The sequence below is a fragment of the Fukomys damarensis genome, unplaced genomic scaffold (genome assembly GCF_012274545.1).
Source record: "Fukomys damarensis isolate Sample0158 unplaced genomic scaffold, DMR_v1.0_HiC HiC_scaffold_12, whole genome shotgun sequence".
Lineage (NCBI taxonomy): Eukaryota > Metazoa > Chordata > Mammalia > Rodentia > Bathyergidae > Fukomys > Fukomys damarensis.
This window is the reverse complement of record NW_022900924.1, coordinates 23,462,299-23,471,885: the sequence shown is the minus strand read 5'-3', so window position 1 is coordinate 23,471,885 and position 9,587 is coordinate 23,462,299. Positions and strand designations below refer to the sequence as shown.

The window sequence follows — 9,587 nt, the reverse complement described above, 5'->3', positions numbered from 1 at the left end:
TGAACAGATGTAGTCATGTCCCTGTGTTGGCTGGTGCCAGAGTGCAAGTGTTAAATTGCATTCATTGGGAGAGTTTTGCAATGAAAGGAACAAGAAGTCAGCATCTCTCATGTTTGTTAATGCAGTGGTACCTTTCATTGGGTGCAGGGATGGTTATGGTAGATTAGCCTTACCCTGGTGCTGACATTTCATCCATTTGATGCCTTGCTCATTGCTCAGAACTCAATGCCCATGAAAGTCCCACTTCCAGGTGGCAGAGATTGGGTTGAGCCCACGTACACTCCTCTAGGAGTAAACCGTTCTTTCCCTCATAGTTAGTACATTACACTCCCCTTGGACAAAACAGTTAAGTTTTTTTGGTTAACTAAAAATCTTTACATTTTTCATAGATTAAGCCAGAAAGATTGAGGGCCTGCAAAAATCGGAAGAAAACATACTTCATTTGCATTGTTAGTCATTTTACTGCTTTGCAGTGTTTTAGAAATTATTTAAGCTTTTTAGGTTCCAGTTCCCCAATTTGTAATACACTTACTATAAAAGGAGCAGCAAGGGCCAAAGTGTGCACTAAATGAAAGCTGAGGCCTGTGGTAATAGATGGGTCTCACCCTCTCAACAGATGTTGTAATATAGTACTGTGTCCAGCTCCTGGAAAAGGATGGTGGGTGGTGATGGCTAAGGAGATGCTGAAATCACTGGCAGTGGACACAGGATTCTGTCTGTGCTGCTTTGGAACATTTGAGAAGGTCCTTAAATTAGTCAAATGAACAGAATGGAAGAGAAATTAGTAATATAGATAGCAAACATATAATAGAGATGATCAGAATTATTAGCATTATATGAAAAGGCATATGAAAAACCTCTCAAAAATTAACTGAGAGAGACAATAAACTAAAGAGAAAGTTTTGAAAAATCAATAGAGAATAACACAGGTTAACCAAGTGTGGTAGTGTATGCCTGTAATCTCTGAGAAACTGAGGCAGTATGATCACACATTCAAGCCCAACCCGGGCAAGTTAGTCACTTAGCAAGACTCTGTCTCAAAATAAATCCTGGGCTGGGCCAGGGATTTAGCTCAGTGGTTCTGGCGCCTGTTTTGCAAGCACAAGGACCTGAGTTTGATCCCTGGTACCAAAAAAAAAAAAAAAAACAAAAACTGGCTGTGGTAACAAATGCCTATAGTCAGCACTCTGGAGGCTGAGGCAGGATAACTACAAGCTTGTGTATAGTAATTTAGCAAAACACTGCCTCAAAAAATCCTAATAGGATGTAGTTCAGTGTGAAGCTCCTTGTTTCAATCCCCAGTACTGAAAACAATAACAAAAACCAACAAAACACACAAAGCAAATAAAATATAGGCTGATACATTTGAAAATTTATTTCGCATTTTTTTGCAAATAAAAAATTTAATTTCAGAAACTGAGTTCACCATTTATAAATACACTAAAGCATAGTCTACGCAAATTAGATTTAAGTATAGGTACAATATTTTAACAAAAAGACACCTTTTCTAAAAGATCAATATTAAATTGATTTGAAATGAGAAAATGAACCCTTTTTCAGATGTCAAAAACTTTGAGGACATATTGATTGTTAAAAGACAACTGTTATTTCACTCTGATGTCACTGGGATTCTAAACATCCAAGTGATAGCTGAATCTTCCCTAGCACAAAAAATCTAAATGCCTAAGGCAAGGCTATTTTCACAACTATAGTACAACTAGCACCTTCCCTGTTTTAAGAAGCCATCTCCTCTAAAAGGGATGTTAGTCATAACTGCTCTAACTGGGGGGTCTGTGCACACGTGTGGGGAATGGCTTCAGAGCACAGCATTGCACAACCCGCACAGAGACTGGATCAACAGGCTGTCTGCTATAAATGTCTTGTTTTATGCACTGGCTAAATCATAAGCATAAATTTTAAAACTTGGATCCATTGTTTAGGAGCTAATGATACAGAGTTGGGGTACCTCTGAATTAACTATGTAAAAACCTGAATACAAAAATTCAGAATGGAATGTTCTGGTGACCAAATGACTGATGCTCGGCAATGCCTCACTTCAGTTTCATTTCAAATGCCCTGTCCCTCTTAAGAGTCAGCTTCCAGAATATTCTCTCTGCTCAATGCTTATAGCTGACAGCTGAGAACTGCTTGGTCAAGATGGCTTGGACTCCACCTCCTGTTCATACCTTTCTTTGGACAGAGATGAAAGCTGTTCTGTTGCAATTAAAGCAATGTTTAACTGAGATATAGTGCCTGATTTGTGGTTTTTATACAATTGAATAAAAGACCTGCAGAATAAAACTGTTTATGTCTTCTTTTCATTCTAGTAAAACAAATTGCTAAATGCTAACTTTTTAAAAACTTTACAGTTATGAGCTAAAACATGATCATCCTATTTCATCATCAAAGAGAGGCTGTTGCTGGTGGGCTATTGAAAACACACTGCAATATCTGGCTGCAGGAGGAGTAAGGCACAAGTGGATGTGATGTGAGAGCTGGTGGGTGGCCCCAGAGGCCAGCCCGGTGTCTCACATGGTCCTGCTGGGCAAGTCACAGCCTGGTACAACAACAGTGCACTATGAGGAGCACCTCTGGTCTGCGGCTTCATGGTGGGTTCATTACTGAAAGTATATCAAGGGCAGATTCACTTCAAAAAGATGAGTTTTTCAAAATGCTCCATCATGAGCCTGGGCTGGCCAAAGCTGCTGTTTTCTGTGTGGGTGCTGAACAGCTTCTCGGAGGTGACGGTGCTTGGAGGACAGCCCAGAAACCAGAGGGCCAGCATGGACAGTGCGGGCCAGGACAAGTGCTTCAGGTTCCAGTAGTCAAGCAGGTCACAGCTGTGCTCCAGCACCTCTTTTTGTAGATAGGCAAGCGCTGTGTCCTCGGGCAGCTTCTCCCTACTGCCTCTCCTCTTCACCTCAGCCACCAGCAACCACAGGTCCTCTCTTTCGGAAGCGCTGGCAAGGACCCTGAGTCACAGCCATGGGAGGCGGCTGTCTTCTGAGGTAGAATTCAGTATTTCTAGCTCCCTGATTAAGTCCTGCCTGTATTGCTCTGCCACCTCCTCTATGAACAGGGAGGTCTTGTAGCGAGGGTCCTGAAGCATGGTGAAGACGTACCTGGGGTCGTGGAGAGTGGTGGACAGGTGGCTGGCCATGGCTTCTTTCAGTGACTTCAGTATGGTGTTGATGCCCATTGTCTTCCTGAACAGCATCTCCACCTTCCTGCTGAGGATGTGGATCATGGGGATAATCTGGCTCAGAGTGGACACATGGGTGCTCATCTCCCGGCTGGCAGTGTCAAAGGGCCTCAGTGCATAGCACACGGACAGCATAACCTCCCACTGGTCGCAGCTGATAAGCTCCCGGAAGTTGCATTCAGTGGACATCTCATTGATGTCCTTCTGCTCCAGCAGCTGCTCTAGCATGTGGAAGGATGTGATCCACTGGGATGGCACATCCTGGATAAGTGGGTGCAGCAGCAGCTTCTCCTTGGCCCTGGGAGACCACTGCTCATGCTTGCACAGCTTTTGCACCAGACTCTGCAGGTTCTGCACCATGTTCTGGCTCTGGATGGCCTCGTTCACTATCAGGTTCACTGTGTGGCTGAAGCACTGCACGCTCAAGTGCTCTGCTTCACTTAGCGTCTTGCAGTGCTTGGGTTGTCTGTGACCGTGATGCCAATCTGGAGGCCATGGAAGGTCACCCAGGCTTCCTTCCCACCAGCACTCCAGTTGCTTTCAGATGCTGTTGCCACTGTAGTCGCAATCAACCTGCAACATGTCCAGAAGGGCTGAGCAGTGGGCGTCCTCAGAGTGTGGGTGGACAGAGGATGCAAAGGTGACCCGGTGTGCTGTGAGAGTAAGGTACTCACAGGTCTGGTTACTTATCCAGATCCCGGAGGTGAAGTGGGCCACCCCACTCTCTGCTTCCTTCAGCTGTGATGTAATGATCTGCTTCACATTGTCATACATACCTAGAATAGCTGTTCTGAAAAAGTAGGAAGGGCAAGGGAGGGAGTACTGAGGTTTCAAGTAATGGAGCAGCCTGTTGAAGCCAACATTCTCTATGAAAGAGTATGGCTGGAGGTCAAGTGCAATCATTTCAGCTATGAGACTTGTGCTTTTTTTGGCAACTGAGTGAGAGTGATAAAGCTCACTAGGGTCATCAGAGGTATTTTGCATTTATATGACATTGTTTTTTCTTCTGTTTTATTTTATGAAAAAAAATAAACATGGAACACTTCACAAATTTACATGTCATCCTCAAGCAGGGGCAATGCTAACCTTCTCTGTATTACAATTTTAGGATATGTTTTGCGGAAATGAGTACCATTTGAAAAGTTAGATCAAATAGGTTCCTTTTTCAGAAAATACAGAGACCAAAGTCACTTTGTATACTGAAAAAAAAAAATCTAGGTCTGGGGAGTTAGCCCAGTGGTTCTACTGCCTGCCTCACATGCACAACATCCTGAGTTTGATCCCTGGTGAAAAAAAAAATCCAAAATTCTAGTGAACGCAATCCAGTAATATAGCCAGGCATAGTGGCATACACTTGTAATCCAAGCACTTGGGAGTTTGAGGCAGGAAGATCACTCCCAAGTTAAAGGTTATCCTTAGCTACACAGTGAGATCTTGTCTCTGAGAAACAAAAATCCAGGAATATATTAAGAACAACAGTGCAACATACTATAGAGATACTTGCACACCCATGTTCTGGCAGTGCAGTTCACAATAACCAAGATACAGAGCCACTTCAGGTGCTTGTCAATGTAATGACTTAGCAAGAACCTAAATCAAAATAAAAAATAAGAATAGGGCTGGGGATGTAGCTTAGTGTGAAGGCCCTGGGATCAGTCCTGAGTTCAAGGAAGAAAGAAAAGGGGGTGAGGGGAGGAGCATATAGAACACTTGAATGCTTTACCTGATTTATCTACTGGAAAAAGTTCACCCTCACTTGCTTTATTTGTGTGGTCTCAGAGAGAGGAGAGGGGAGGGAAGGGGAGGAACACCAGAAAAGCTCAGCAATAGTGGAAGAGGACACAGGCAGATAGGAGGAGACTTCTCTTTAGATTTTTTTTTTGAGCCATGAGATTATATTACCTGCTCAAAAAATAAATATTACAAAGAATTTAGTGCAGTTGCTTCTATGAATCAACCCACTTTTTCTGGAAAGTGATATAGTAATATATACTTAAAATCTTGAAAATGTACACATACTGTTCACTCATACTTCTACTTTTAGAAATACATATAACCTGAGAAAATAATCATGGTGCTGGGCATGATGGTGCATGCCTCTGATCCTAGTTACTGGAAAGGCAGAAGTAGAAGGATCACATATTTAGTACAAGCAAGCTGTGTGTAACCCAGTAGTTATCAATGAATTTAACAGTAACAGAATTCCACCAAGTCACGTAATGTTTACAGTGCCCTTCCTTAAAAGAGTTTCCTCTCCAGCACTCTGTTCAATCTAGGATTAAGTACTGTACTTAGATGTGTCTTTTGAGTCCCACAGTCTTACATATGGGCAACAGTGGAGTTTTTTTAATGTGGACACTTCTGAGGACTCTTCCTCCCTCCTGCCTTTTAACAGAATGACCCTCATTCAGGATTGTCTGATGTTTCTTCATGGTGAAATCAGGGTATGTAAACTTCTCTTTTTCTGCTAGAATACCCTCTACAAGATGACATGGACTTCAGGAATTAAGACTGCATTGGTGAACACATAATTTCTATTAGAACAAATTTTGGGTGGGTTAAAATTGATCACAGGTATCAGGTTAAAAATCCACATATCACCATAATAAAATTGGGGTTTTTTTTCCTTTAAATCAGGAAGTAACCTATGGAGTGTAATACAGCATTTACTAAATATCTAGTTCCCCTCAAGTCTTTATCTAATAGTTTTAAAACATATTTGCAGCCAGGGATTTAGCTCAGTGGTTCTGCCATCTACCTCGCAAATACAAGGTCCAGAGTTCAATCCCTGGTACAAAAAATTTTAAAAAACATATTTGTGTATGTATAAATGATTTCAAGAAGTAGAATATTGTCTACTTTTCTCATTCTATAATTTCTTCTACATTTTGTTGGCATTCTTTAACAAAGAGCCTTCCCTCAGCTGGTACAATTAGGTAATTCTGAAATACAATTTCTACTAGAAACTAGAAAAAATGCTCCAATTTCCCCTTTTTTTAATTTTTAAAGTAAAATGTTGTGCAAAGAGATGCAGCCATGAGCCCAGAGGATAAAATGATTTAAAGGAAATGAGGAAAGGTGAAATCAAAACAAATATTGGAGGGACAAATATAAATATTTAGTTAAATGGACCGGCTGAGCATGGTAGCATACTCCTGTAATCCCAGTGAGGCAGGAGGATTGCTGACTTCAAGCTCAGTGTGAGTAACTTAACTAACCCTTAGTGAGACTCTGTCTCAAAAATAAATGTATAGACTGAGGATGTAACTTAGTGTGAAGGCCCTGGTCCCAGGACCTTTTAGAATGCACAATTATGTACCATTGTGGTACAGTTACCTACAATATTCAATGTAGCAAATGCTGTAAAGGTTTGTACTTGCGCAGCAATAGTCTGTAGCAGTTATGACAAACCTTTTAGAACTTTTGATGATAAACAGCCCACTGTGGCTGTTCATGTGCCATAGGTTTGCCACCACAGGTCTATAACATATGGCCTAGGTGTGTACCATAGTTAAGCTCCAACACTCAGGCTCATCGGAGTATCACCCAAACTCTGATAATCACACAGTGAAATTGCCTAGTGAGGCACCTCTTGCATCCATGTCTTTAATGGATACACAGCTGTATATTAAAAAATAGTCTCTTCACTCCTTTTGATACAGGACACTTGTGGGAACTTGTGGTGATAATGGGAATTAAAACTGAAGCAACATGGCCTGGGGATTTAGCTCAGTGGTGCCGTCACCTGCCTCGCAAGTACAAGGTCCCAAGTTCAATCCTTGGTACAAAAAAAAAAAAGAAAAAGAAAAAACATTGAAGCAACAGCACAGATTTATAGGCCTAACCTTTGAGAAAGAAGAGAAGATAGGTAAGGAGTTTTAGCTGTTGCTCTGAAGATAAGCTACTTCTAACTTCCTTTGATGGGGGCATAACCACCACTCCTTGCTCTTTTCAGTCCAGATGAGTTGGTAATGTAAGTGAAGGCAGGCCCCAGGAGGTAGTGTTTCTTTGCGCAGGACAGGGAGAGTAAAAGGGCAGGAGGGAGGATGAAGGAAACCTGGGAGTGTGTTGCTTCATTGTATTCCCTCTCTGCTTAGTTCCTTGACATATAAGACCCCTGCACATCTGTACACCATGGGACAGTGATTGAAGGCAAATGAGTCTTCTCCATCTCCCTGCATCTGGCTTTGAATAAAACCTTTTTCCTTTTCTCCAACATAGTCTCCTTTGTTTGGGTCAGTAGAAACAAATGAACTCAATGTGCAGACATGAGTGGCTGGTACAACACCAGTATTCCATGTTTATATATGCATATTGTAAGAGCCTGACTGAACCAGAGCGACTCCATGTTGACCAGCAAACGACCTAGAGACTGTCGCTCCCCCCCCATCCCTTATAGGATAACTAATGATTAATTGTGAATTGTTAGGTAACTGCTTTGAAGTAGCTGGGAAACTAAATGGAAACTGTAGTGAACATAGAGACCCAACACAAATCACACCACTCCTTACTTGCCTGTAGTTGAATGTTCTGAACATTATAATCTAAGTTGTAAATGGAATAATGGATAATCGCTCTGCTGATCATTAGTACGTGACGGTGAAGTATATGCTTGATGACCACTAGCTCAGATCAACTGATTCTTTGCCTTTGTCCTCTTCCTGTAAGTTTTAAGTTTACCCCCCCCCCCAGCCCTATATAAAATGGCCTCTGTTTCTGAGCTAGCCGCCTCTCTGAGCTACTTGGCTTGGGGAGTGCCGTCTGGCCAGACTAATAAAGGTCTATTTGCCAACTTGCCTGGTGTGTTCCTTCCTGGGTGACTCTCGCTGTCCAACAAGCTCCTGGAGCCTTGCTGAGCTTCTGAGCCCAGCATCGTGGAAGCCTCTTGGCTGTTCACGCTCCAGGAGTAAAAGTGAGACTTAAGTCTTACAATATATCCTTTTTAACCAGTTTGGATGCTTGCTCCACACTTGCAATATCTCATTTTGGAGTGCTCCAACAGTCCAGACATTGCTTTGTTCTCCGAGCTGCCTGAAATTCTATGGCATGGACAAGCCTTACTATCTGTGTCCAGTTTCCACTTCCTGTTGTTTTGTTTTGTTTTTGTTTTTCTGATGTTAGGAATGGGGGTGCAGTGTGCCTTCTTCAGCATCCTTCATACTATACATAGTCCAAGAGGTGGGGCTGATGCAGTATGTGATACAGGAGATTAAGTATGAAAATATTTATCCCAACCTATTAGATGTCTGATATGCTGAGCTTGCGTTCTCTAAAAATCGAAGAATGAATTCTATGAAAGGAGATTAAGAGTAGGAAAATATTGCTGGGGATTTAGCTCAGGGGTTTTGCTGGCCTGCCTCCCAAGGACAAGGTCCCGAATTTGATCCCCGGTACCAAAAAAAAAAAAAGGTAGGAAAATATTGACAGGCTAGCTCCTGAGAGGCAGGAGTGGTTCTCAATGGGTAGCCAGGTACTCCCACTTTATGGAGTTTTATAGATCAAAACCCATTACAGCTACGATCAACCAATAAAGTTACAAGTAAGTCGCTTAGATAAGAATGATCCAGTTGGGAAACAAGTGACTGATATCTATCTAGATTTTATTAGACCCGGTGTTTGCCTCTTTTTCTTGAGGCCTGGTCTCCAGCAGATGTCTACGGCCATAGTTGTGATGATTTTATCTCTGTCCTCTCTGGTGGACCTACCTCTGTCTGACTGCCTGCAATATTTTTATCTAACTTAGTTGTCTATAATAGGACTGCTGTCAAAGGAAAGATACTTTCCCACTTTCAATGGAAAGATACCGCAAACCTGACCTCCAAGAGTGAGCCAGATTTACACGTCCACGGACACGGAAGATACTATCACTGAAAGAAGCTAGTGCACTCAGATTTCCCTATTTTTGTAATCCATGTGTAAAAATGGTATACGAACATATTTTCCATTCATATTTCCCTTACTACAGGGAAAGTGTACCGTTGTTTCTCGGTCTAAAGGGCACCTTAGTTTAGGCGAAACTATAAGAAATTGTTTGGACGTCCAATCCAGAAGTTATCCGTCCCTTTTGCCCAACGCGTCATGGCGTCCGCTGCAGCAACTTCAGTGATCTGCGGGAGATGAAGTCGTCCAGGCCAGCGTCAAAGATGGCGAATATGCTCACAGTCCCTCTTCTGCGCAGGCTCCGCTAGCCTTACCCGTCCACTCTCCAGAGGCTTTGTAGCTGCCGCTCTAGCCACAGTTCTCGGTGGGCCTTCTGCCAGCCAATCGCAGGGCGCGCCGCACCGCCTGCGCGAGGATCAGCTGAGGGACTGCCAAGTCTGTTGACAGCAGCCCCGGCTGTGCTGCCGGTTCCGGGGTTGGCGCCGGGAGTGGGGTGAGCAGCAGG

At 42.8% G+C, this 9,587-nt stretch overlaps 1 protein-coding gene, 1 non-coding gene and 1 pseudogene across 7 annotated transcripts in view; 1 reads left to right on the top strand and 2 right to left on the bottom strand.

The window, feature by feature from the left end:
• Positions 1-2,419: 2,419 nt before the first annotated feature.
• On the bottom strand, positions 2,420-4,186 carry LOC104848493 (annotated as a pseudogene).
• Positions 4,187-4,230: 44 nt separating this feature from the next.
• LOC117285824 lies at positions 4,231-4,334 on the bottom strand. Its single transcript, XR_004516922.1, has one exon. It is a non-coding gene; the product is annotated as a U6 spliceosomal RNA (small nuclear RNA).
• Positions 4,335-9,482: 5,148 nt separating this feature from the next.
• The window catches only part of Chfr (checkpoint with forkhead and ring finger domains), a 34,809-nt gene continuing 34,704 nt past the window's right edge, over positions 9,483-9,587 (top strand). For 4 of the 6 annotated variants that reach the window (XM_010604231.3, XM_010604230.3, XM_010604229.3 and 1 more), the window contains exon 1: positions 9,484-9,575. The gene's annotated coding sequence lies outside the window, so the exon portion shown is untranslated. Of the gene's footprint in view, positions 9,576-9,587 lie in introns of all 6 variants that reach the window. The other 2 variants (XM_010604234.3, XM_010604232.3) reach the window with 1 other exon arrangement.